The sequence below is a fragment of the Pelodiscus sinensis genome, chromosome 11 (assembly GCF_052426305.1).
Source record: "Pelodiscus sinensis isolate ZL-2025 chromosome 11, ASM5242630v1, whole genome shotgun sequence".
NCBI lineage: Eukaryota > Metazoa > Chordata > Testudines > Trionychidae > Pelodiscus > Pelodiscus sinensis.
In genome coordinates, this window is record NC_143062.1 from 7,228,753 (window position 1) to 7,256,261 (window position 27,509).

At 57.4% G+C, this 27,509-nt stretch overlaps 1 protein-coding gene across 2 annotated transcripts in view; it reads right to left on the reverse strand.

Moving 5' to 3' along the window:
* Positions 1-27,509, reverse strand: part of CACNA2D2 (calcium voltage-gated channel auxiliary subunit alpha2delta 2) — a 413,205-nt gene that overhangs the window by 150,723 nt on the left and 234,973 nt on the right. The gene's annotated exons all lie outside the window — the stretch shown is intronic.

The following is a 27,509-nucleotide window of genomic DNA, read 5'->3' on the forward strand; positions in this document are numbered from 1 at the left end:
CCACCCATCGACGGGTGTCACGTTACTAGATTCTGAGGGGAGCAGCCAGATCACTGCTGCACCCATAGGTAGGGGTGTTGGCTCCAAAAATGGTATAAAAGGGGGCCATGTGGGGTGTTGAATAGAAGCTCACTGTCTGCTAATCCTATGTACGCCAATCATGTGATTGTATAATGTCTGTGTGTGTAGTTAGGAGTCTAATCTGTGTAGATACTGAATATTTCTCTGCATGTGGTTGAGCAGTGAGCAGAGCCCGGCCTATGGACATGCTAATTAGCGAGGCCCTGTGGGACAATGACACTCAATGGGACAAGGACACACCTAAAGAATGAGTGGTGACTCATACCTAATGGCTACCAGCAGGGACACAGGAATAAGCCATGGACCAGGTGACCTGCTGTAGCCAAGAGGAGACCAGGAAGGAGGGATAAATAGGCCATGTGGTGGACTCCATCTTGGTCTTTAAGCTCAGCATTTCATTCCAGAGGCAGCAATGCAGGGATCGAAGAGCCAGAAAGAACTGTGGACCCATCCTGATCCTAGGATGCGTAACAAGGACTCTTAAGTCAGCAGCTGTAACATCTCTGCTAGAGCCTGCATCGAGGACTGGGAGATTCGATGCATGTAATGTACTATTCCTTTAACAACCTTACTCTCCTGCTTTTCTTTCTTGTGGTAATAAACCTTTAGTTGTTAGATGCTAAAGGATTGGCTCAGCGTGATTTGTGGGTAAGGTCTAAAGGGTAAATTGACCAGGGATCTGTGGCTGGTTTCTTGGAACCGGACAGAACTTGTTCGGGGCAGGTGGGATTGGGTTCTAAGACCCCCCCATCGGTGTATGAGGCCTGGGGCCATCTGGGGCACGGATATTGCTGGGGTGTCGGAGGGGTTTTGCTCGTGAGGCTTCAGGCAGGCTGCTGAAACGCTCTGTGGGACTGGTGTGTGGCCTGTTTGGGAAGGTCACCAGTCTGGGGCTGTAAGGAGCCCCGGATTTGAGCAATTCGCCCGGAGCGGACGCCCTCAGCTGTGCCCAGACACGGCCCAGTCCGTCACACAGGGGCTGTCGTTTCAGTGCACAGCAGGCTGCGTGCGGTTTTGCCCTCGTCAATTCCTTGCTGACAGCGGCTCAGCTGACCTGACCTAAGCCCCTCCCAGGGAGGTAAGTGTCTATCCGGGGATGAGAACCCGTTTAACTCAATCAGTTTCTAAATCCACACGGAAAGCCAGAGCTCGCTTCGCCCCTCACTGAGTCGAGATTTTCAGGCACGAGTTAGGACGGGAATCGAAGGCAGAGCCGCTGCCCCAGCCGGCCCAAGTGGCTGCCCCTCTGTAGGACAGTCCGTAGCCTCCAGGAGGGCGATGGAGTCAGTGTCTCTCTCTGGAGATGGTTAACCCTCACACCAGCCCAGATGGGCGAAGGAGAGTCAGTGGGGCGGCCCGGAGCTGCTCAGAAACACATCAGCCATTCCCAGGGGCTGCCGGGGGGGAGGCGCCAGGGCGGGCCCCTCGGCAGTGCGCCTTTCCTCGCTGACGGCTGCAGGGAGGCTCCCAGGCCGAGACGGCGTTTCAGGGCCGTCTGACTGGTTTCCGCGAAGGCCCGGTTAAGCACAGCCCCAGGGGCCAGCTCGGAACATGCAGGGTTGTAAAATGGCCTCTCCGCGTCCAGAGCGAGAGGAGAGCGTTCAGCGCAAGCGAGTGCAGCACCAGAAGCAGGCCCGGCAAGGGAAGCCCTCAGCCAGAAGAGCCCAGGGCAAGGAGCGGGAACACAACAGTGGCCTTTACCGTCCCTTTCCCCTCTAGCATTCAGCCCTGCCCCATCCTCCCACCCGCTGCTGGGCCCGGGTGAGGGGCTGTCTCTGTACCGATGGCTCTGCTGCACGCGGTGTGTGGCGAGCGGGCCGCCAGTGCCGGGGATGTCACGGGCCCACAGCGCGATCTGCGGCATGACAGGGCAGGAGGAAAGAGAGAGAGGAGGAGACAGCGTGGCGAATCGATGAGCAGAATGAAAGCGCCGAGAAGTAGCTGCGGTCGGCTCTTTTAATTGAGCCGAAAGGTGCAAATGTCAAGAGCCCGGAGGTTTCCAAGGGACCAATTCTGCCTCACGAAGCAAATTAAAAACGGAAGGCCAAACAAATTACCTACCCTCCCCCCGCAGCCCGCTGGCCCGGATCCCAGAGCTGCGCGCCAGCAAGGCAGGGACGAGGAGCGGCCCCATCCCACATGTGCAGTGGGGAGACCACCTGGACCTTGCAGAGTCAGCTGGAAAGGGGCAAACCCAACTGACTCAAAGGGGTGCGTGTGGGGAGTACTGAGGTCCGGCGGTTTCCAGTGTGGACGAAGACGGCAGATTGGGGCACGGCCTTCAGCATCTGCCCCTCCCTGCCCTTCACAGTAGCAAGGGAATAATCTGACGTCTTGTATGCCAGCGTAAGAGTCACACGAGACTGGCTTCCCCAGACAGGCACCTCCCGTGCTCGCGGGGGTGTGCGCGCGCGCGTGTGTGTGTGTGTGTGTGTGTGTGTGTGTGTGTGTGTCCCCCTAAGCCCAATCTCAGGTGCATTGTGCGTGTCGCCGCAGCCTTGTAAAATCAGACCCCCCTCGCTAGCTCCCATGCTTTATGGGACTCAGGAGATGCAGGCCGTGCCTGGACTAAGTGGCTAATCCATAAGGAGGTTAATTAGCCATGAGGCTACCCCAACAAACAAGGTGTAGCGAGATCCATCAAAGATACTGCTCACTGCAGGCTCTACTGTGCTCGCTGTGTGTTTACTCTGGCCACTTTCTGAGTTGCCCCTGAAAACCACGTCCGCAAGGCCTTGGATCGCACGAGAAGAGCGTCACGGGAGCTGGTGTGGAACGCGACAGCTGCTTGAGAGCACACGGTCCCCCTAGGCAGGGTTAGGGCAGGGAGCGCAGAGCACTCCTGGCACCAACCACAGGGTGAGAGGTGCGGGAAGACAGTCCGCGATCGTGCTGGGGAGGGTCCCAGTGAAGACCCGGCTGTTTCGCTGCTGTGATACATGGGGTTACTGAAAATGTAGGACCTGACAAACAATCCGGCGGGAGTCCACTTTGAAAAGCAAAGTGACTTGGAGCCGACCGGCCCACTCCCGGAACACCGGGAAATGACGGAAACAACCGATCCGAGGAGAGCAGTCACAGGAGGAGCAAGCCAAGGCAGTGGCTCCGGCGCGCCCAGCACCCAGCTCAGCAGCCCCAGCCCTCCGTACGTTTTTCACAGCCTCTGAGAGGCCCCTCCTGCAACTGTTCCCCACTGGAGCACTCGACTCACCAGAGCCACTGCGCCCAGCCTGTTGCCCGCACGGACTCTCACGGGAGTGCAGCAAGTGAATCCAGGCAGGAAATCTGGGCTTCACCAGCAGTGCAGATGCTGCCCATCGAAAGACAAGGGGGGAGGCCTGTCCGCGAGGCCTCCCGGAGATGTCCCTAAGATGCGATTAAGGGCTAAGTGACTCGTTTGGTAGGTCTGTGGCTTCTTGCGGGAACGAGCCGGAGAACTGTGACCGAAAATCATTTCCTAGAGGCCTTTCACACACCACGTGTACGTGTGACGCCATTTGGCTTAAACGGCCAGTTGTTCTCTGTTCACACGGCCTTCCACAGCTCCACCGGGAACCGAGCTGTCCCCTGTCCAACCGAGCCAGGTGGCCAGGGGCCGCTCGGTGCTCTCCGCTTTTCTGGCTCTACGCTGGGGAGTTAGTTTGACAGTTTCCTCGTGCAGACGTGCCCCGGAGAATACCAAGAGCGGATACTCCCTAGGAGCTCCTACTTCAGTCTCCTCTGGAAGGCTGCAAGAAGGGCTGGGTGTTTTCCGTGAAGGGAGACTCTCACCCAGCCGGATCTGAGACCCTGGGAGTTTGCCCATTGCCTGGAATAGGGCCAGGGTTTGACCCAGTGAGCCGTGGTCTGGGTGCCTAGGTGCTCGGGGTGTCAATGCCGGGGCACTAGAGGAGCAAGGGGTGCCCAGATCTGTACTGACAGATACGCTAGCGCCTGCGGGTGGGGGCACGCGACGGGGGAACGGTGCTGCTGCTGGAATCAGAGGCGACGCCATGTCTGCTTTCAGGCCCCAAGTACCTTGCGACACCGTGAAAAGGAACAGGCCCCACCACAATGTCCAGGCAAGCTATGCCCCTGGGGAGAGAACATAAGAACGGCCAGACTGGGTCAGACCAGAGGTCCACCCAGCCCAGGGTCCTGTCTGCCCACAGTGGTCAATGCCAGGTGCCCCATGGGGGGGAACACAACAGAGGATTCTTACATGATCCCTCCTCTCCTGTCACCCATTTCCAGACAAACAGCCTAGGGACACCATTCCTATCCATCCTGGCTAATAGCCATTGATGAACCTAACCTCCATGAATGTATCTAGCTCTTTTCTGAACCCTATTAAAGTCTTGATCTTCACAACATCCTCTGGCAAGGAGTTCCACAGGCTGACTGTGCGCTGCATGAAGACAAACTTCCTTTTGTTTGTTTTAAACCTGTTTCAGCGTGGAAGTAGGGGGTGTAAACTGGGCCCTGCCAGCCCCGTCACTGCCAACAGCCTCCCTTCTGCCACTAACTGCACTGGCTCTCCAGCCTCATCTCTGCCTGTCGTGGCTTAGCTGCCACGGGGCTGTCTCCAGACACCCATGAGAGCGAGAAGAAGCCTGAGAGGCAATGGGAGACACCAGAGATTAAGGAGATGTCACCCACCTACGTTAAATAAAAAGAAAGGCAGCCAGCGAGGTTCTATTCACACCAGGCCCTCATTCGGGAACATAACGGGCCGCAAATGTCTCAGGTGCCAATGCAAACCCAGGGGATTATGGGGAGGTGTTGATGAGAGCATTTTAATACCCTCCCGGCCGGAACTCCTCCTGCTTTAAAGTTCAGGCCTCCCCCGGCCCTGGGCTTAAGACGAAAACAATCCCTGCTGAGACCCAGCCGTGGGAACGTACCCAGGAAACAATGTAACTGACAGCCAGTCGAACATATTCCAACCACAATGTTGGGTTTAATAATTGCTTTCAAATAAGAAATAGCTGACACACCTGACCTTAATCTCATTGTGTGTCAGTGCCCCATCTGTAAAATGGGGACAATATTACAGGAGGGTTGTGAAGACTGATTAATGTATGTTTGGGAGGCCCTCAGATTCAGTACTGATGAGCACCCCAGAAAATCCGGAGACAACGAGTAAGTCTCTCTCCAGAGCAGGAAGTAAATAGGGCCTACGCCCCACGCCGAATGACAAGAAACTGAATTATTACACTGCTGGTCATTAACAGAGCGCCCCCTGTCCTGTGCACTGAACAGACCGGAGCCTGTGACACAAACGGGGCGCGATCCCGTCATTACAGACTGCGCTATAATGTGCATGCACAGCAGGGCTGGAATGCCAGGGGCGCAGGCATTGCGAAGGCCGGCACTTCCTGACTTGGCTGCCTTTGGACACGTGAACCTCTTCAATCCAGGAAACAGGCTATGCTGGATTAAGGAATCAGACCGTCCAGGCAGGACGTTGCGGGGTCTGGGCGTGGAGGATGGGGGAGGGGGGCGCTTACATGGCAAACTGCTCCTGGGGGCACACATGGCTCTTCTCTCCCCCCCCACCTCTCCCCCGCCCTGCCCTCTGCTGCTATGGGAGCAGAGTGGAAAAGCGGTGGGGAAGCGTATCCTTCTGCTGAGGGGAGGGAAAGTGGCAGCTTCCTCCTCCGTAGCGTGGGTGTTCCCGGATCCGGCACAGCGGGAGTATGAAGGTTCCAGCGTAATGTTCTTTTAGCCTCGCTTTTACATGTGAGGTACACACAGCTACCAAACAAGCCGGAGTCTTTGAAAACACTTGGGCTGAGGACCCCAGGTGGGCAAGCCATCCTGGCTGGGCAAAGGGGCTAGGCAGTTATTTAGATGTTAGAAAGCAAATTAGTTCCTTGTTGGCACACCCGAGAAACAGCCTAATCAACTCTTGTTTATAGCCCCCAGAACATGCAGCCATGCCTGTCCCCTCGAGAGAGCCCGTGATCCTTTATTTTACTTCCTCTCTAGGGGTATGTCTACACTACCCCGCTAGTTCGAACTAGCGGGGGTAATGTAGTCATCCGCAGTTGCAAATGAAGCCCGGGATTTGAATTTCCCAGGCTTCATTTGCATGAAGCCGGCAGGTGCCATTTTTAAATGCCGGCTAGTTGGGACCCCATGCCGCGCGACTACACGCGGCACGGACTAGCTAGTTCGGATTAGGCACGGGGTCCGAACTAGCCGGCATTTAAAAATGGCGCCGGCCGGCTTCTTGCAAATGAAGCCTGGGAAATTCAAATCCCGGGCTTCATTTGCAACTGCGGATGACTACATTACCCCCGCTAGTTCGAACTAGCGGGGTAGTGTAGACATACCCTAGCTGATTGTCACGGCCAGAAGCAGACAGGCAGGACAGCTAGCTGGAGTGACGCAGCTCTGTGCTTCTGGGACAAGCAGCCTGCTCGTTAGCGGCTAGGCACACACGGCAATGAAGGAAGATAATGGGGATTGCTGGTTTATCAGGTTGGAAAGGAACCCAAGAAGCAGAGAGGCAAACACACTGCAGAGGCTACAAAGCAGGATGTTTATGAAGTCTGCACTGGCATTTGCTACCTAAGCAGTTCTGCATTCCTATTTATTATTGGCATGCGGATAGAGGCTCCATCAGCTGCGATCTGTCCGGCAGGATGCAGCCAGGGGCCCAGACAGACACATGGGCAGAGGAGGCGCAGGATGAGGTGGCCATCACGAATATAGCTAGCAGAGGATGCATGGATCTCCTCTTGCAACATCGCCAGCGGAATCAAAACTCACAATTCCATCTCCACAACCAAACCTGAGTGGCTCACAAAGCTCCAGGCTTTAAAAGAACGACCACGCTGGGGCGCTTGTCTTTGCTTCTGCTTTTCAAGCTGATCTCCATAGCAAAGCGGCTTAGATATTTACTACAAGCTAACAACCCCCTCGTCGTCAGACCGGATTTCATCCTAGGACTCCAGGCGCCAGGGCTTTAAGAACAACGAATATTGTGAGACTTACAAAAGCTGCTCCCGCCATGACATTGTACGTGTATAAACTAGATCTGCCTCTGTTAGAAACTAAATTCCCTCTCTTCCTGCAGAGCCCCGGCTTCTTCCCCATTCAGGAGAAAACACAGCACAGTAGGAGCTGCAGACAGCAAACCAGGAGTTTTCAATGGCGTCCATTGAACAAGGTACATACGCAAAACTGCTCTGAAAGGACGTCAGAGGTTGCAAAGTCTCTCTCTCTCTCCCCCTCTCTCTCTCACTCTCACACACACACACTCTTCAGGGAGTTGCTGCATCGGGGGCTTAGGGAGCAAATGGGTGAAAGGGAAGGTCGGGGTGTGACAGAGGTACATAAAATAACAAAAGATAGGACTATGCAGCACTTTAAAGACTAACAAGATGGTTTATTAGGTGATGAGCTTTCGTGGGCCAGACCCACTTCCTCAGATCAGTATGATTGGCCCACGAAAGCTCATCACCTAATAAACCATCTTGTTAGTCTTTAAAGTGCTACATAGTTCTGTCTTTTGTTTCAGCTACACCAGACTAACACGGCTGCATCTCTATCACTATAAAATAACAAGTGATCCAGAAACTGTCCCTAGGACTCCCTGGTTTAGCCCCTTAGCACAAGGGGGAGACAAGGGCCAATTCAATGCAAAGGAAACATGGCAGAAGTGGCCTGACAGACACGGGATTTGCACCTGTGCTTGATGGGCCGATGGAACTCCCCACCACTGGAAGCTGAAGTGCTGGTGCAATTCAGGGCAGCACTGGAGAGCTGTCTAAACAGCTGCAGCCACACTCGCTGGGAACCTCATTACTGGGGCAGCAGCCCCAGGGTGAAAGAGACGCAGGGCGAGTACGAAATTCCCCGCCATGGGCATGCAGGTACAGAATGGAGAGGTCGACACCTTCCCTGGAGACACGCAGCAGGGCTCCAGCCAGAGCATCCTTGATGCAAGCTTTCCCTGCTGCTCAGCCAATGTGCCTCCTTCCCAGCCTGCAAAACTCCAGCCCCGGGCATCCGCCACAGCTCCCCCAACCTGCAACGCCCATTAGCTTGCACGGCTCCGCTCCGCCACCCACCTCGGTGCTGCCCCCGATAGCCCAGGCCCGGATGCCCTTCATGGCTCGGCCCCCAGGCCTGATTTGCCCGGACACTGGCGAGAGCCAAGTCTACCACTAAGACTTTACGGGTGGCAGGTTATTCACCTGAGCCGAGGGGTTAGGGGTACCTCCCCCCCACACTCATTTTCAGTTGCAAACAAGCCCCAGGATTTGCATTCCAGTCGCCACAGGCTGGGAGAGTGGCCAGCCATGCCGCGGTGCCCCTCGCTCCTTCTTAAGACCCTTCTCCGAAGAGCAGGCGAGTGGCGGTGAGACGAGGATTCCCATGGTGCTCCATGCGGCTCGGCAGGACAGCCACGCTCATGCCAGGCGAGTTCATCATGAATAATATTAGCGCGATCAATACAGCTCCCGGATTATTGATAATCCCTCCTAACGATTAAACCATTATTTCTAAAGCGCTCCCGATCCATCAGTCCGCCCCCAGGGGCACCCCGTGCACAGACTGCAAGGCACCCGGAAGGCAGGCGGGGAGCTGGAGAGGACAGGGAAGGAGGCCGGCCCTGCCGACAGCCAGGCAGAGAGAGATCTGGGGCTGGCCGGACAGGCCATGCGAGCGGGAGTGGGGCAGGAAAGGGAGGGGGCCAGGGTCACAGAGAGAGCGGACGCAAGTGATGGAGAGAGACACGAAGCATCCTCCGAGGCTGCGGGTGGGGGAGGAGCAGTGCAGGGTAGAAAGGAACAAGCCCAGGGAGAGCTAAAGGAACCAGAGAATTCGGACACAGAGTCCCAGAGACTGCACCCGCCGGAGCCCCACCCAGAAGGCACAGGAATCCGGTTCCAGTCTCCCACACAGCGGCACTGCCTAGAGCAGGAATCCGGGTCAGCACCAGGGTCCATTCAGGAGGGGCGGAAATGCAGCCCAGGTTCCTTAACTCCTGGGGGGCTTGCACAGGTTGTGCTCCAGGTACATCATACACACCTACCACCTCCTGCTTTCCAGTGTAAACAGAGCCAGCCTAGGCCAGAGCAAGGCGCACACAGACGACAGGCTCTCGGGGTTGCGCTGGGACAGGCCGCACCGTCACCCAGCCTCCCCTTCGGCTGCTTCCCCAAAGGCCTGGCACAGTCGGAGCCTGGGGGGGGGGAGGGTGGAGGCGGCCTTTGCCCCAGGAGCGAGCATGCCCAGGGAAACGCCCGGAGTGGGATGCATAAGCAACTTGGCCGTTGTTCACCCAGGTGAATGGCTTCACTACCGGCATGTACCTGACGGAGACAAACGCTCAGCCAAGCCAGATGTGGCTATTCCCTTAGCCAGGTGCCTCCTCGCCACAGCCAGCGCCCCTGCCCCGGGGCTGGCAGAGGTGCTCACATCCCACTGACACACGACAGAAGTTGTGCGATGTCAGGAGACCCGGGGCAAACAATCTACAGCGCGCATTAGTGTTATCGGTCCTGCCGAACGCTGCTACATAGCCCTGTGCACCAGCCAGGGATGTGAACGGGGAACCTGGCAGACATGCGTAATGGTTAGCCGGCACCTCGGAGTAACCCACTGTGCCACAGGCTAGGGCGGGAGCCAGCAGCCCTGCACAGGCTCAGTGGCAGCTCCGCATGGGGCTGCCAGGGCCGGGAAAAGCAGCAGCCGGGGCTTTAGGGGCCAGCAGCAGCCCTGCATGGGGGAAGGCTGGGGGGCAGTGGGCTCCAGTCGGATTGGAGCACCTCCCCATCCCGCTTAATCAGCCATATGGTGAAACCTGAGGTTTAACTGATTAACCGATTAAACAGGATTTTACGAGATCCTTAGACCATCTCCTGCCCTCGTGTGTTAACCACTTACATATATGCAGGCACCTAATCCCCTTCAGCCCCTTTGAAAAGCTCACCCTTGTCTACTACAGCGAGGCTGGTGCCCTCGGCATACAGCTAAAGGGACAGGCAAATGGCACTGGCACTGAAAAGGCACCAAAATTCCCTTTTACACCGCACCTGGTACCCAGGAAAGGCCTGGCTCCCGGGGAGCAGAGGGTGCAGAATTGCACGGGATTCCCGCTCACCTCCCTCCTCACACCAGGAAGAGCTTGGAAGAGGCAGCTTGTCCACCAGCCAGCCCAGGACACTGCCGCCCTCAGGCCCAGCCCAACGTCACGGGGGTGCTTTTGTGAGCCCAGCCAGGATGCCCTGGCAGGCCTGGCCCGCTCAGAGAGCACAACTATCAATTGCAATGATCAAATACAAATAAAGAGACTAGTGGAGATGTTAAAAATGGGAACGTGTGGCGTGAAATAGCTGCCAATTCACCCAAATGAAAGGGCTCAATTTTCAGCATGCTAATGCGCCTGCCTTCCCTGACCTCAGCGCTGCAAGGAGCAGAATTAATTTTTGTCCCCAAGAGAGTCGCTAAAGGACTGCGTATTGGAGATTTAGAAACTAAAACTCTTGAATTTACATGAGCCCTGTGGGTCAGAAAAGGCCAAGAACAGACCTGGGATTTACTGGCTGCAGGGAGCGGGATGCGAAAGAATCGACGGGGGAGATCTGTGGGGCTGGAGGGGGCGTTCGGTTATTTACTGCACCCTGGCTTCTTTGTTATTCCGCACACTCCTGCTCGCGTCACCTGGGCAAATCCAGCCTGCGCTCTCTTCGCACGGTGCTGAGAGTCGGGCAGGGCCAGGGCGTATCTGGGAACGCAGGACTCAGGACTTGCAGACAATGACAAATGGAGGCTGCTAACGTCCTCGAATTGCACCCAAACTCTCCTGGAGCGGACGAGCCCACAAAGCAAGGAAGGTAAAACTAGGGTCTGAGACCAGGCAGGGGAAAGCATCTGGGGGCTGGATCGCTGAGGTGAGGCAAGACAGCAGCCCCTCCCCACGGGAGGAAGGTCTTACTGCTTGCCGGGCAGCGAGACTCTCTGGGCCTCTGCCCCGTCTCTCCCTGCCACGTGCTGCAGGGCAAAGCAAGAGGCTGGGCGAGACAGTGCCCGGATCACTTGGCACAGGTGGTGGCCGCTGAACGGCCTCGACCGGAAACAGGCTTCTCAGCCCCGCTAGCCAAGCCCTTCGGTACATGCTTAGAGCGGAGGGAACGTACGGGTGCACTTAACCGCTCTGCGGAGGGAAAGATCTGCACTGGCTGGTCTGCCCGTGAGAGGTACAAGCAAGCGGGATGTAAAACTCGCAGGCTGCTTGGACTAACGCCGGAGACTCCACATGCTCAGAGAGCAGGGCTGGCTCCTCTGCAACTCGCCCTGAGATAAACCACCACAGCCTTGACTGTCCCCCGCCCCATGCTGTGCCAGTGGGCTCCACCCCCTTCTTCCGCAGCGGGCAACAGCCCCTGCAGGGATGTAAAACGGCATGTACGCTGTTAACCGGTTCACTGCCCGCCACACCATGGGCAGGGGGCACTGGAGCAGCCCCCCCCTCGCGGCACAGTGCGTCTGAGTGGGCTGGAGCAGCGCGCCGCGGGCAGGGGCTGCTCTAGCCGGACCGGGCCTGTCACACCGTGCTGTGGGCGGGGGTTGCTCCAGCCGGGCCGGTCAGACAGCGCTGTGGGCAGGGGTTGCTCCAGCTGGGCCGGTCAGACAGCGCTGTGGGTGGGGGTTGCTCTGACAGGCCAGTCTGGAGCACCGTCCACGGCCTGGCGCAGAGGGTCCGGACTCAGATGATGCAGGTTCCTGCTGAGTAAACTGCAGCCTCCTCCCAACAGTTCCCCCACGCCCCAAGTGCTGGGGCAGCCCCAGTCCCCCAGCCCGGGAGCCACCAGGCTGAGTTGAATCCACAGCCTTCTGCCCTGCTGTGGGTGGCATGGCCAGAGCACCGCCCGGCAGGGCCTGATCCCGAGTGAAGCCTTGAAGCCAACAGGAGCTGACGTCTGTTAGTCTCAGTGCCGGGCACTTGGCGGGCTTGGGTCCTTGGACAGTTTTCAGGTGCCAAGCAGACCAGGCCAGCCAGCGGTGGGGTGGGACCAATTCACCCTGGGGGGCCCCACTGGCAGAGCTCCATCCCCAGAGAGGGGTTACCAGTGGCTCCCGGTCATGCTGGAAGGGCCCAAGGCGGGGGACTCCACATGGCATCCACGATTGGACAGCAACACCGGAAGTTGACATACACGGAATGCAAGCGATGCATGCTCGTGCCCCGCTTGTGCAAGCTGGTGACGCCAGGAGAGCTCAGCGTCTGGCCATACCCTTCTGCCCGTGACATCCCTGCCCAGTGAGCAATCGTTATGTCACACTCCACCCTTCCTTCTGAGCAGGCTTCGGGGGGCAGTTCTTGGTGTTTCTCCAGCCCCCGGTGTCGTTGGAGAACGAGGGAGAGTCGTGAGAGGATGCATCACAAAGTCTTGGGTTAACTGATTTCTGTTTGTCCTCAGCTTTCAGGAAAAGTCCCTCTTCAAATGAACCCAAAGGGATCAGTGGCCCAGAGCACAGGAATCCAGAGGGCATTATGGGGGATTACAGACATGCCAGCTCCTCCAGAGAGAGCGTTACCCGGTGTTGGGAGGAGTTTAGCACATAATACATCTTGGACAGTCCCTGCCAAGCCAGTCCATGATCCCTGAGAAGGCCTTTTCTGCAGGGCTTGGCACCACTTGCCAAGCTGGTCTGTAATCCCCCATAATGCCCACGCTAGAGAATTAGACCAGCCGGGGCTTGGGAAAGGCAGCCCCTATGCCAGGAGAGCGCGGTGCCTGTGGGACGCTGCACAGCCCAGCCAGCCGGGGCAGGCTTTGCTCCCCAGGCGAGCGAGGGGGGTGGCCAGTGTGAGGAAGCACAGAGCCCTCTCCTGAGGCTACCAAGCAGCCAGGGCCCTCGGGCAGGACAGCAACGAGCCTGGGCCAGTTCCGGTGGGCAGGGCGCACGAAGCACGCTGGTAACAGGAGAGGGTTGGAGAAGAGCCGTGGGAAACGATTACAGATTTAGGAAACCTGCCTGATAATGACAAACCCAAGGAGCTCAATCAAATGTGCGTCCCCAGACGAAGGTTACGGGGTGGCTGGATTACTGTCCGTGCGTCTCAGGGATGTGACCAGGTAACCGCTGCCCGGGTGCAGCCCCCGCTGCAGCCCACTCCATCCCAGACAACTGTTTAATCCAGATGTGACGGCGCATCGGGGATCCCCCCGATCCTGCACCCCCATAGCAGCAAGATGAGACTCCGCCAGCCAGTGGAATAGAGAAGGGCTAGTGCTTCTCCAGGATACCGCCCAGCACAGACCTGATGTGGACATAAGGAGTCAGGGGCTGGCCGCCCTAGACCCCTTGGGGCAGGGGTCCCTAGGCCCCTCAACTCCCAGCACTCTGCTTAGTCTGTTCTCTTCATGGTTTTCCAGCCCAAAACTGCCCAGCTCCCAGACCCTGCCCCCAACCAGGTGGCGTCTCCGCCTCCCTTCCTTTGTCTCTCCCTCGGGAAGAGCCTTGTTATCTGCTCAGGCTGGGACTGGGTGTCTGGGCCAATGCACATGTGGGTGAGTCAGTGGGATTGGCACAGCACAGAATGGGGGAACCCTGGGTTACAGAGCAGACAGCCCCCCACTACGTCACACCAGATCATGGGCTTCTCTAAAAGATCTTCTCTAGGGATGATCTGGGGGCAGGTCTCTGGTCTGAGCTACCCAGGAGGTCAGACCAGATCAACACAGAGGTTCCTGCGGGGGCTGGAAAACGCAGACAACCCCCTATTAAAATAAACCCTTTGGCAGCAGCTGCTGTAAAGGGCAAGTGCTTTTCTGTCTTCCTTGCCTCACTACTCCCCTTTGCAAGGCGAGGGACTGGGGGGCAGCACCAGGGTGTGGGACGGGAATAAGTGGAGACTGAATGGCCAGGAAGATCTCCTACCCGAATAAGATGCAACCGACCGTGGCATCATCTCCTGGGGGAGGGGCCATTCCCCGCCACGCAGTTCTTTCGAAACTGGAGGGGCCAAAGCCCTGGGGCCTAGACTGCGGGGTACCGTCCTGGATTGAGGAGGGAGTGGAGTAATGAACTTTGCAGCGCTGCCTCTGCTGCGAAGGGTATGTCTACACTGGAGCGGGGGCTTTTATACCCCGCCCGTAGTTCTGATCAAATCGGTGCACTGCAAACGCCGGCACGAGCAGCTAGCGTCTCAGGTACACAGCTAGGGCTCCAGCGGGGATCAGATTCGGGCTGGTAGCCGGCACTGCTGTGATTATGCTGCTATTTTTGCCACGTTCAGTGGCGGGGCTAAGATCCTTTCTTAAAGTGGTTGCTAAGTGACAGACACCCATCCAGCCTCCCATCTCTCAGGGCCCATCTACACTTAACACGCCACGATGACCCAGCTGTACCGCTGCTTCCGCGTAGACACCGCTTGTGTTGACAGGAGGGGAAGAGATCCGCCCCCAACGGGCGGTAGCTAGATCAATAGAAGAACTGCTTCGGTCAACCTAGCACCAGCAGCATGCCATGGACTTGGGTCAGTTTCACAACAGCGCTCGGGGGTGTGGATTTCTCACACCCTGTGACCGACGTAGTCAAAGGGACTTAATTCTCCCGTGCAGACTGGCTCTGGCTGCGTCCGGCCTGCGGGTTTCTTCGCCTGTTCTCCCCTTACAGCCCAATCGTTTCATCTTGGCATTATTTACACTCGCTGCAGGAGAACGGAGGAAAAAAAAGTGCCCGGCCCCAAACAGTAATGACACTGTAAGTACAAGACTATCAAAAAATTATCAAGCAGCGACAAGAGCAGACAGCCCCTTATATCCACACAGGGAATATAAATCTTTAGTAAACACTGCGAAGCAGCCGAGCGTCTCATCCCGTAATAATCTCAGAGACAGTTGATCCCAGGGCTCTTATTACCCCAGCAGCCCTTGTCTGAAATCCACCAGACAGCGGGCTTAGCCACCACTGAGTATTGATCAAGGAGGCAGCTTCACAAAACGCGGTGGCATTTTTCTTTCAGAGCACTAACCTGTTTGTCAATAGCGCCGGGCTTGGTGCAGCGAGGGCTGCGCAGACGGGATGGGGGAGGAGGGCGATCTGTGGGGCTCCTCCTGTTTCCCCTGGCGGGGAGGGGAAGCAATGGGGCGGCTAACGCTCTCCCAGCCATCAGAGAACGGAACCCGGTCCCCATCGGAAAAGAGCCGATTTCCAGGAACCCATCACACCACTCAGTGTTTACTCACCACGGGAGGGAAGCCACGGTGGACAGACAAAGCCGGTTGTTGCAAAGACTCACCTGCATTGATAGTGGCAGAGCAACGTGGCACCCAGATGTGGCCCGCCTAGCCCAATACGCTGGGGGCAGGAATTAGTCAGCCTGGAGGTGCCCCCCCCCACACCTGGCACCAATGTGGAGCGGGGACTGAAACGGGGGGGGGGGGGGGAAGGTCTCGACATTAAACGTACTGAGCTCTCCCTTAAGGCTAGAAAGGCATCCGTTGCCTAGAATCGACCGCAGCCCACACCCTTCTGCCCTCCCTGGGTGGCAGCCTCATCAGGAGTCTACCTGGGAGTTGCCAGCTCGCCGTGTGGATGAAGCAGGGCTCAGCACAGAAGAGGGGACAAGGGGTAATTCTGCAATCTAGCTAGTCTGGAACGGGACTAGTTTGAATGGGGTTAGAGAAGAACATCAGAATGGCCAGACTGGGTCAGACAAAGGTCCATCCAGCCACAGTGGCCAGTGCCAGGTGCCCCAGAGGGAGGGAATACAACAGGGAATCCTCACGTGATCCCTCCCTTGTCGCCCATTCCCAGCCTCTGGCAAACGGAGGGCAGGGACAGGGACACCTTGCCATCCTGGCTAGTAAGTATGGATGGACCTAACCTCCACGAATGTATCTAGTTCTTTTTTGAACCCTGATAAAGTCCTGGCCTTCACCACATCCTCTTGCGAGGAGTTCCACAGGTTGACTGTGCACTGAGTGAAGAAAAACTTCCTTTGGTTTGTTTTAAAACGGCTACCTATTCATTTCCTTGGGTGACCCCTTGTTCTTATGTTATGGGAACAAGTAAAGAACTGGTTTGATGGAGTTGCTGGGATGGCCAGAGCCTGTCCTATGTACCCACCATGGCCCAAGAAGTCACTGGAGTTGGACAATTCTCTTTGATCCACCGAGGGCTTGGAACGGCAGGTCTCCATCGGGTGCCACGAGTGGGTGGTGTTTGGGACATGCCACTCCGTATTTCCTCCCCCAGTTGAGGCGCAGAGCTGGGAGGGCACGTTCCCGTCCTAGTGAGGGGCACAGAGGAGCGGCACAATCGTCTGTGGGAGGCATCTCAGCCGGGTGGCATTGCAGATGGTGTTTATTTTGTGGGAGCCCCCCCAAGGTCTCCGTCCCCCTCGCTGCCCTCTCACGCGCCTCCGCATGGAAAGACGCTTCAGCAGAGGGGAGAAAACGAAACCACCTCAGCAAAGAGTGAACACACTGGGCTGGGGTCTGGCTTGGCCCGTCCCCCCCCCCCCCACACACACACTCCCTGGAGGATTTGCTCCCATTTAGCATGCCAGGCCTTGCTCCTTCTACCCGAATCCTCGGCCTCTACAGACCCTGGCTCCCGCTGGAAAGCTATTAACAGAGGCACTGTGGCAGGCCAGAGCCGTGGCACTCGGCGTGCGGCATACACAAGACTGACGGCTCTATCCAAATCAGAGCGTCAGCCCTGAGCCCAGGGTGCTGGGCAGGACCGTGGCTGGCCTGGGGAGCGGCACGTTTGAACACGGAGGAAAGGGACCGACTTTCCTTCTGCTTGCCTCAAAAGTCTCTGAACAGACCTTACAGCACACAGACGGAAAAGTACCAAGGTCAAAAGGACGGGGCTGGCTGACTGCCTTTCAAGGGAGGCTGAGACTGGTCTGGGTTTCTCTTTAACTCGCCCTCCCCTCTGAGGTCGCTGTTTTCTCTCCTGCCCTGTGGAGCCCAGATGGGACCTGGCAAAGGGGACAAGCCCAGTATTAGCGGGTTTAATTGAACTGGCTCAAAAGCAGCCCAAGAGGAGGATGAGCCTGTCTGCACTGCTAGGCCAGCGCTGGGGAGACCCGTACCCAGCACCCCGGCCTTCCTTGGGAGCTGGGCTGTCCCCCAGCTTCGCCAGCGCCCCTCACACAGGGTCCGCAGCCTGTCCCGCCCTGCCAGTCCTGCCCCAGCGCTGCTCTTGCCCCTGCACAGCCTCACAGGTCTGTCCGTTCCAGACACACGCCCTGCTCCAACGACCGCCACTTGTCGGCGAAGAGGCCGCTCACGGCCATTGTTTCTAAGGGGCGTTGGGACTCTTAGCGAGAACTGGCTACATGGCAGCCGGTCTGCACCATGGCTCAGCATCAGCCACAAAAGAAGCCCTCCCGCCAGGAACGCCGGGCAGGAAAATCAAGGAAATACACCCAGACGGCGGTGCAGCTGTCGCCCTAACAACTAGCCCTTGAATCAGAACGCGCAGTTTACAGACAGTGTCTTGTGCCCGCCAGGCCAAATTAAACCCTGGGGAATATCATTCCATGTCGTGCACTGGCCCAGCAGTGTGGTATCCGAGCAGCTGAAACCAGGACTTGCACTGGAACCACTCAGCTTTCATTCAAGGCGTCATTGGGCCCCTACCTATGAAAATTAATCCACTGGGAAATTCAAGTGGAGGGGGCTCTCTGTCAATGAGCATCAGGCCTGCTCCCTTCCCGGCATGCGTAGCGACGTACGAGACCCGGAGGCGTTTGTTTAAAGCCTTCGGCTGGGCGTGTCGCCACATGACCACAAAGCTTTTCGGCAGCTGAGTTTCCCCGAGCAGGGAGCCGCCTGCGCTGGCCTCGAATGAGCCCCGTGTGGAAGCTGCTCTCATTTGTCAGGGGTCAGAGCCACAAACCGGTGTTTCTCAAAGGGGGCCTTGCTTGGAAATGTGCTTTGTGCCCGCCGAGCCGGGGCCCTCTGTCAGCCCCTCCGGAAGCTGGGTCTCACCGGCTTTCTGCTCAGTGCAGCTGCGGGGGCGAAGCCAGGCTGCAGCCCATGCCAGCAGGGCACAGGCTGCACAAGCCGCCTTGCCCTTCCCCAATTCCTCCCATCTGCACGTCTCCAACCGTCCGTAACTCGGCATTTGCGCCATCGCCTAGAACAGCTGCTGGGCAAATATGCCAAGGGCCCTCGGGTGCACCTGGCCTCTAGGGCTCTCCGCGGCTGGGGGGCTGGCTACGGCTCAGCGCCCCATTGAAACCGGCAGCCAGTGAGCGGCTCACTCGTCACCCAGTAAGGGAGCGCTTTCTGTCTGCTCTTCGGTGGGCAGCAGCTCTGAAGCCGGGTGCCGCCCTGACGCAGCGAGGGCCTGCAAGAGCTCCCCCACTAAAGAGACTCAGACGGGGAGGGGACCCTTCGGGACAGGGAAAGGAAGGATGTGCACATAGGTGAGAGGCAAGGAAGAGTCCAGTCCAGGGTCCTACCCACTGCAGCACAAACACAGACCGAAAACCCCACGAGCTACTAAAAAAACCTCCTGATTCGGGGCTAAGCCCCTGTTTCGAAGGTCCTAACCAGTGTTCCCTCAAGGATTTTCCAATCAGGAGCAGAGTGAGATTTGGTTTGTGCCCAAGATTGAGGTCACGTGCTGGTTTAGATGTGTGGCACCGTGGCACCCGATTTATTAACACACACACGCGCTCCCGGCCACTGGAGCAGACACCCCCTCGCCATGCAGCAGGTCACATTCCTGGCCCCAGCCGCCAGAACAGGCCTCGGCCCCCTTGCCATGTGGCAGTCCCAGCCACCGGGACAGATCCCATCCAGCAACGCGGTCACGGCAGGTCCTGGCCCCCTCACCACGCTGTCTCAGCCAGCCCTGCCTGATGGACGTGAGAACTGCTGTGTGGCTCGCCAGGAGAGGTGGGCGGGGGAAGACTTTTTTGTGCACGGCTGCACAGGCGCGTACCTCAGTGGGAACACTGGCCTGGATTCTTGACCGTTTGGCTCTTGAATGCTGCAGCCAGGCTGCCCTTTGCTGCAGCCAGGCCCCAAAGGCTGCGGCCAGACCCGGAGCACATGAAAGGCCTTATAATGAAACCCACCCAGGGAAGAGGCCTACTGACCCGACTCGCCTCCCAATGGGGACAGCTGCCAATGGGACCAGAACCGCTGGACCTAGAGGTCGCGTTAAGCACATCGCTCCTGTGCCCTATGGTCACGGTGTGGTCCGTGGGGCCGGGGAACAGCAGTTCGAACGTATTGATGTTTTGTGCTCTGGTGGCATCCGAGCCAGGCCCCCACTGCGCCCGGTGCGATACATGCAGCTCCCACGGACGCCCTACCCCAGAGACTGCGCAGGCCAGAAGAATGCTGAGGCGCAAAGGATGGAAGACCCCGAGGAAAGGGGGGACGGGAATTGGAGCTGCTTTGCATGCCAGTGGGTGGTATCAGCTCACCACCTTATTAGCCCGTGTGGGATGGCAGTGCTGGGCAGGCAACGCAGAGAGGAGACCAGAGGAGTCTCGCGGGCAGCCAGGCCGCGGCTCTTTTCGGCCATGGATCTCCAAGCACTTTCGCAACGGTGGCTGGAGGAATGGGGGAAGTGAGGCAGGCTCCTCCCCCAGGCCACACAGAGGGTTGGGAGTTCAACCCCAGGGTCCTGGCTCCCGGTGATCCAGGAGTTTGCTTGACCTGGACAGAGTGCGCCACAGGCTGCGGGAAGCCAATCAGAGCAGTGCTGCTGTACCATGCACAATGCCTGGAATCGTTTCCCCGTCTGCAGTGAACGCAGCCTGCTGCAAGAAGGCCGGGAGCTGGATCTAGAAGGGAAGCCTGCCCGGAGGTGAAGAAACCCCTCATGCGCACTCACTCTCACTCTCTCACACACACACACACCAGAGTTTCTCCTCCGCGTTCCCCAGTCGCTCTCCAAAGTGCATCCCCAAGAAAGGGGCTGGAGGGCAGGCGGACGGGCTAACAGGCACCAGGTCTCCCTTGGGCTCACGAGAGCAGGTAGGAAACGTGCTAGTCAGCAGTTTGAGCCGCTCCTCTGCATGGAGACAACGCTCGGCTCAGCTCGCATCAGTCAATCCAACAAGGCTCCCTAAATCACTTTCAAACAGTCTGCGCACTCGGGTTATGATCATCAAGTAGGCCTCGTCACAGTTCAAAATCCATTACAATAACCACAAGGCATTTCAGCGGCAATTATCAGAGATAGTTTCACTTAAAAATCAATTGTACTTAGAGCTCAAGGGAACAGTTCTTTAAAAAAAAGAAAAGAAAAGAAAGCCCCCAAGAAAAGTGACAGCGCCGGTCACGTGGGCAGGGAACAAGAGATTTGCCCAGACAGCTCGCATTAGAGTGCAGGGCATTGTCTCAGCTGACGTGTTATCAAACCCTGCTCCTCTCCGTCCGCAGAACAGAGCCTTTTTAAAACAACCCAAAGTTCAAAAATGGGTTTTTTCTTCTTTGCACGACAGAAGCTCCTGCCAACCACGCTGCCAGACAAGCACCAGGGAGTCCTAGGTTCAGCGCACACAAGGCAAGTGGAGCTGGGGGGTGGGGGCGCACTTACGCAAGGAAATTCCTGCTTGGGAACCACCTGGGGAGGAGACTGGGAAAGGCAGATTCCCGCGGGGGGTTAGCTTGCATGGAAAGCCAATGGATGCTAGGGGCTAACTAGAGCTGGGTGGACATGTCCAGCTCCCAGTTTGTCATCAGAGGGTGGGAGGAGGGAGGAAGTGACGGAGAAGGCAGACACAGGACAAGGACAGTTCTCACATTTCTGCTAGTTTCATTACATTGTTTTGATCCCACCTCCAAATATCCCTAAAGCCCCAAAGGTTCGGGGCTTTGTCATTTTCAAAGCGTTTTGGTGCTTCATTCGGAAATGACGGTTTTGTTTCAAAATTCCCCTTTGTTTTGTTTTTTTAAAAGATTTAAATCATTTTAAATGGCGAAACTCAAAAGGAAATGCTCGCTATGGAACACTGCGTTTTACTTTTCAACTGGAAAAAGTAAGAGGTTTTGGTTCCTGCTGTAACAATTCTCCCTCTTGTGATTTCTCAAAAGACCCGTAGTTCGCGTCACTCTTTGCCTTATGGCCAGTTGTGCTTTTGAAAGCCTCCTCTTTGATTTTCAGCCACTTGTTCAATAGGAGACGTTATAGCCTCGGCATTGGAAACTGGCGACAATCAATACACTTTCAAAAGGCATCTCCTCTTGCTATGCTCTGGTGAGTGAGCTATAACATGACCTTTTACACTGTTAGTGCTGCATGTGGATCTCTATAGAGTAGATTATAGAGCAATCTCTCTCTCTCACCGCCCCCCCCCTCGAAAATCCCCCCGAAAAAGCCATACTGCCCGGAAAATTAACAAGGGTTTGTCTCCGCTGGGAGTTATTCTGGAACAGCTCGTGGCAGCTTAGCGCCATGTGTGGGCGCTTTTAGCCTTCGCAGAGCACTAGAAGTTGATAGAACCGAGCAGAGAAGCTCCCACAGAACCCAGGGCGGTCTGAGTTCATTGCACACAGGGGAAGCAGAGCTGGGTTGACAAGCTGGAATTTCCTTGACGAACATCCGGAGGGGAGATGGTCGAAGTCCCAGACTCCAGCGAGAGGTGAACCAGGAGCCATACTCCGTTGAAATTCTCACTCCTGCCTCAGTCTGGGTTGACTCTGGGCGCAGACAAGCTCCCGGTTACGTGTGAGGTTGAGCTAAAACATTTTCCGCCACATTTCAATTCTATGGATCCCTGTCCCTCCCTCACCCCCATTTCCAGGCCCCGGGCGCTCCAGGGTTGCGGCTTTCCATCAGCCTTTCCCATTTCACACACCGACTGGGCTGGCTGGCCAACTTTGGGGAGCCCGCCATACCAGGAAGCTGCCAGGTTTGCAACCCCTCTGAAAACCGCTGCCCTAGCACCCGGACAAGGAGCCTGCCCCACAAAGGGGCTGGCGCCCCCTCGCCTTGGCACCAGCCTGCATGCTCCTGCGGACCCCGCTTGGGGGCTGAGAGTAATGCTGCTGCACTATTTCCTCTCCCCCCTCCAGACTCCTCACGGACATGCCGAGGACAAGGGGAGCCAACTCGCAGTATCTGCCGGGCTCCAAAGGCGACCCTGAAATTCACCCCGAGCGCTGCAGAGTCCTGCCTGGCCAGGGCAGGGCAGGCGCAGGACCGGTGACAGCTATGCTCAAGGCAGAAGGGGAGGGGCAGAAGAGCAGGCCAAATGCAGCCAGGAAAAATCAGCAGGGAGCTGTGCAAAGCGCCTTGGTGTCCAGGCCTGACTGGCGGGCTGGGACCCCTCTGAGGCGGGTCACAAGGGTTAGTTCCTTCCCCGTGCACTTTGTCTTGGCACCATGGGAGCAGTGGAGATCCTCATGCTGGGGGCCTGTGGCCCCCCCGCGATACACCCGAGCGTTGGAGACTCCGGTGCTCCGCTGGGGCTATCTGAATGCATCCGAGCATGGGCTCACTGCACTTCTCTCACTCCGCCTGGCCTCCCTTTGAACACCACTACGCTTGGTTTACAGAAACCCAGAGGTGTTTCCACCTCTTTCGTGGCTCTCTGCACCTCTTCAGCCCCCTTTCCGCCTCATTTCTGGGCTCAGTGGATGGGTGCCACCATGCGAGATGGGGAAGGAGTTCAGCTATTTTTCCTGATGGGTGCGATGCAAGCACAGTCCACGCCCTGTTCATGGCTATCAACAGACTGCTGGCATCCTGCGTCTGTTTAGACTGTGCTGGAGAGTATGGCCGGACACTTCCAGAAGCTCTGCGAGTCCGTACAGAGCAGCTCAGTGGGCAGACCCCAAACAAAGTGAAATGGCAAAAATCTTTAATTTTTCTGCTACGTGTCTTGTGCCATGAAACCCTAACCCTCTTCCTGGCCACACGCAAAATTGCTCCCACGTGGAAATCCAGCATGTCCCCGGCCAAGCCTGGAGAAAGGACAGACCTGCGGGGAAAGCCCCATTGCTCTGCTAAAGGAGAAAAAGCCCAAGTCACACAAGCACAACACCCATCAGAACAGCCAGACGGGGTCAGAGTCCTGTCTGCCGGCACTGGCCCATGCCAGATGCCCCAGAGGGAGCAAACAGAACAAGGAATCATCTAGCGACCCATCCACATCTGTGACCCATTCCCAGCCCCTGGCAAACAGAGGCCAGGGACACCATCCCTGGCAACATCCCTCGAGGGACCTGTCCTCCATGAATTTATCTAGCTCTTGTTTGGACCCTGTTCACGTCCAGGTTACTGCCTGTGGACTCAAACTAACAAAGTCACCATATGACAAAATACCCTGGCAAGGTCCTTGGGTATTTCTCCCATAACGCCATAGTAAGGCTGGCCTGCTCAGGCTATTTCAGATCTGGCCCCTGTTAGTGACACCCCGTGGACCCATTTACATACAGTAGCTCTGCGGGTTGGCCAGCACCTATCAGGCTCGACGCCTGCCATCTGTGATCCCCTGCTTTCCCCGCTTTGCAGTAGCACATTCTTCTCTTCTCCTGGTTTGTTGGGTGACTAACAGGGCCCCACCCAACTCTCAGCCCATTCTGAGCAAGTGTATGGCCCGAGGGTTTTATAATTCGTCAATTTCATGTTTCCAGCTGTTTACATCTGAAATTTCAGAGTGTGACCATGGAAGCAGGTATGGACCTGGAAGCGGGCCTGCCCTCTCCCCCTGCCCCAGAGCTGCCATGCAAGGGAAGGCCAAGTCCTGTCTCTCCCCAGCCCTGCAGGGTGTGATGGCGCGTTGCGGTTTTCCCGTCTCCTGCACCCCCGTAATGGCATGGACAGACTCCACCAGCCAGTAGAACAGAGGGAGTTTATTGCTTCTCCAGGATACAGCACAGCACAGATGTCATCTGGTTACAGGAACTGGGGCCAGCAGGCCTCAGTGCCCCCCCTTGAGATGGGGGGTGGCTGGGCCGTATAATCCCAGCCCCCTCCCTCGCTCCTTCTCCCCTGCTTCCCAGACAGAAACCAACTCTCTTCCAGCCCTGCCCCCCAGCCAGGGGCGGCATTCCACCTTCCTTTGTTTCTCTCCCTGGGGGGTAGCTGGTCGGACAGGTTGAGAGACCCCTGCCTAGTGACTCATCCCCTGTCCTGCTGGGCCGTGCTATAGACAGCAGCCAGTGGGGGTCACCCACAGCCCCAGCATAGCAACCAGCAAGGTACCAACACTACGTCACAGTGGACTCACAGCTGAGAGCTGCATGGCCGGGGCACTCCCGGGAGCAAGAGGAATCCTGCTCCACCTTCACCAGTCTCCAGGGGGAGGCACTGGGATGTGGGTCTAATCTCCCCGAGAGAGCGAAAGGACCAGCCCTCTCCTGCCCCAGCCCAGCTGGGACGTGCAGTTTGGAGCCCCTGGGATGGGGCACCCCCAGCTGCCAGGGGAAGATCAGATTTCACAGCAAAGGCTTAGATTCACACCCTGAGAACTGCCGTGGCTGTGAAATTGGCCTTGAAAAGAAACACCAAGCGTCCGCCCGCCTGCCCGCTGGCCCCCGTACAGACGCTGCTCCGGCCAAAGTATCCATTCCTGTTGGCATCCACAAGAGCCTCTGCTTTCCACGAAACCTCAGGACGGTGCATGGACGCCTGGGGCCTGCCCAGCGCTCCAGGAGGGGAGGGGTGATGCCTTCAAGTTTTGCCCCGCAGCCAGCAGGGCCCGAAACGTCCTTTGGTTTCTCAAGGCAAACAGAGGTTCTGAGGCAACTGCCTGATCCTGGCAGCTGTAGCTCTAAAAGCAGCCCAGACGCTGGGAGAGTGGAGACGAGCGGCCGACTGACCCGGTTCTAGAACTCCGATGGGAGCTCACAGGCAGTGCCCGGCGCTTGCGTGTTGCCAAAAGCTGATGTAGCACCGGGCTGTGCTTCTTCTCCGGGATCAGAGTCTCTGCACCGGCCCTCAGCCCCTTTGTCTGGATGGCAGCTGCTCACTTCCTACGGCTTTTCTGCCAACTGACTCATCACCAGGCATGCGTAAGCCCGCCGCAGCATGCGGCGTTGGCTAGATGACCTTCTGAGGCCCCGTCTGGCCCTACGTTTCTGTGCCTGTCATAATACGGACCCGTGGGAACCACCCTAGTCTCACTCCTTTTGGGCACCCCTCCTGCGTCTCTGGGGAAAAGGAAGCAATTACCTTCTCGGATGTGGCTGATGCTCCGGTGGGGCTGTGCCTCTCAGCTAGCCCTGCCTGGCCTGGCATTCCTGAGCTGGGCACCTCAGTCAAGAAGTCCTGCGCTAACAGTGGAATTTGCCCAAAGGGCCAGCCTAAGTCAAAAGCACCATTCAGATCTTCACAGCAGCTCTGATGGGGGACACGATCTGCACTGGTCTCCTCTGCCCTGGGCTGACTTCCAACGGCATCTGAGCTGCGGTTGAATCAAATCCAGTTTGCGGTGGATGTTTTAAACAAGGTGCTTCTCCATTACAACTGGTCCCTGCTCAATTTCATCTTGACACCTGCAGCCATGGGGGGTGATCACTGCTACAGAAAGAGAGATTGCAATTGCCTCTCTTCCAGGGACCAACGTCATTTTTCATAACCACGCTCAAAAACGGCAGAACCAGAGTTTGGCTCTGACTTTCGGAAAAGTACAATAAAATCATCCCCCTCCGGGCAGCAGCCAAGCCTGGGAAATAAGGAGGGAAAGTTTCACAGAGTTGTAAGTGGCTGGTTACAGGGGCTAGCACAAAAGTCGTTCTGTAAGTCCGGCCAGCAGCCGCTGCCTTGCTGGCGACAATCAGGATTATTCCTGCGGCCTGCTCACTTCTCAGTAGCCAAGACATCATTTCTTGTTCCCCTCGCAGAGTCAGCTTCGATTACCGTCTGGGCAGGGAGGCCTTGGCATGCTGGTGCCCCCGGCCCCTGCGCAGCAGGAACGATGGTGCTTTTCTACACGTGGTGGGTGGGGCGGACCGAGCATCCCCCCACGCATGTCACACCTCAGGGCATCGCACTAGCTCCCAAAATGCTTCCACCGGCCAGGGCGGTGCTGCTCCTGTGCCGCCCCACTGGGATGAAGTGTGGCTGGGGAGGGGTAGGGAATCAGCTTCCAGCAGGAGGGGAGGCAAGGACTGACCTGCCGTGAGCACGAGCTGCCTGTGACTGCGGCTGAGAACGGTGTTTTGACTTTCACAAGAGCCTGGTAATTGCTTTAATTGAGGAGAACAAATAAATCTGCTCTGCGTTGTTCTGAGTGTTAGTTTCATACCACTGGCAGGAAGACATCAGCTGCTTGGCCTGTCTGCGCTTCCACACTCCTGGCAGCTGGGGCTCCTCGCGGCACCACCAGCCGGCATCCTGTGCAGAGCCGGCCCAGCTCGTCTTGCCCACGGGACCCATGGAACCGACTTCCACTGGCCCACAGGAGGCAGCCCACAGCGCTTCTCCCTGCGGATCTCTCGGGGCTCCCTTTACAGCGCCTATTCCCAGGGCTTTGGACTTCGGCCCGAGCTGTTTGTCAGCACGCCGAGTGCTGGTCCACAGGACTGATGGGCAGCCCCACGGCCTGGCTGCTCCAGCGGGTACTGTACAGCCAGCCCAGGGGAAGCTTCCCCCACCCTGCCCTCTCCACAGCGACCGCTGGCCTCCCGGAGTGACAGCGGGGTTTAGTCACCACGGCGACTCTCCCGTGCGTGAGGGTGAGCGGCTGGAAGTGGGGTAGGGGTTGAGAGCTGGCCCTCAGAACAGGGGCAAACGCTACCTGTACCCACAGCCCCGTGCCAGTGTCGCCAGGGCCCCAGGGGCAAGGTCCTGGATGCACGGGCATTCCCTCCTCCGCAGGGCTACAGCTGCTCACCATCAAATCCCACCGACCTAAGTGTCTAAACAGCACGGAAACTACCAGGAAACTGACTAAATTCTCCACCCCCCACACCCACCCTCGCTCATTTCTCTTCGTCTGGCTTACCCACACCCCGGCTCCTCCCATAATGCCCAGGCCCCTCCAGCTCTCCCTGCAGGACACGGTAGGGGGGTGGGGAGCACACTTCAGCACAGATCCCTCAATGCACAGGCACTGGGGTCTGCCTGGCACATAGCAGGGCTGCAGTCCCTGCCATCCAGGCCTGTCCCTTTGCTCTGGAGATTGAATGACTTTGGCACCGCATACTCTGGGCCATCTCCCATGGGCTATGGGGACGTGGACCCCTGCCTCCCATCTGCCCAGGACACCAGCCTCCAGAGCCCAGTTGTTACACTTTCCAACAAGCCCCCTTGTGCTCCCTCCCATGCTGCCCCGTCCACACGGGAGGACTCCCTGTAGATCTCCACCGAGCTGCCTCTGATGCTGTGTCGTGATGGCGCCAACTTACTGGATGCTGGCCAGGGCTGCTAGGGCGTGGAGCCCCTCCGCTCTCATGGTGATCAATACTGTCTCTTGCCTTGTGGATAGACTCTGAGCTTTCTGGTACAGTGACAGTCTTTTTGCTCTGTCTGTACAGCCCCAAGCACCATAA